Genomic DNA, 353 nt, shown 5'->3' with positions numbered 1-353 from the left:
TATTTATTCCCGAATGTTGAGAAAAACAATTATTTTTATCATTTATAAAATATTAACTGTAACAAAAGTCAAATATTACTTTCTGAAGAATATAAAAATTTTTTTTTAATGTTTCTTAAGAATATAAAAATGTATCTTAACTTTTAAAGAGAGCGATGACTTATTTAAAAAATTTTTCAACTTTTCTTTGAGCAAGATAGATAGATTTGTTATAATTTATTATTTTTCATTTATTTCTTGTTTTAAAATTTATAATTATTTCAGCATCACTATAATAAATTTCTCATCCTGTAAAGGTTAAAGAATAATAAATTTTTATATTAAGTCTAACTCGTTTTTTCCTAGAACGTACC

Source organism: Atta colombica, unplaced genomic scaffold, assembly GCF_001594045.1.
Source record: "Atta colombica isolate Treedump-2 unplaced genomic scaffold, Acol1.0 scaffold9, whole genome shotgun sequence".
In the NCBI taxonomy this organism is placed as follows: domain Eukaryota; kingdom Metazoa; phylum Arthropoda; class Insecta; order Hymenoptera; family Formicidae; genus Atta; species Atta colombica.
Note: the sequence above shows the minus strand (reverse complement) of the source record.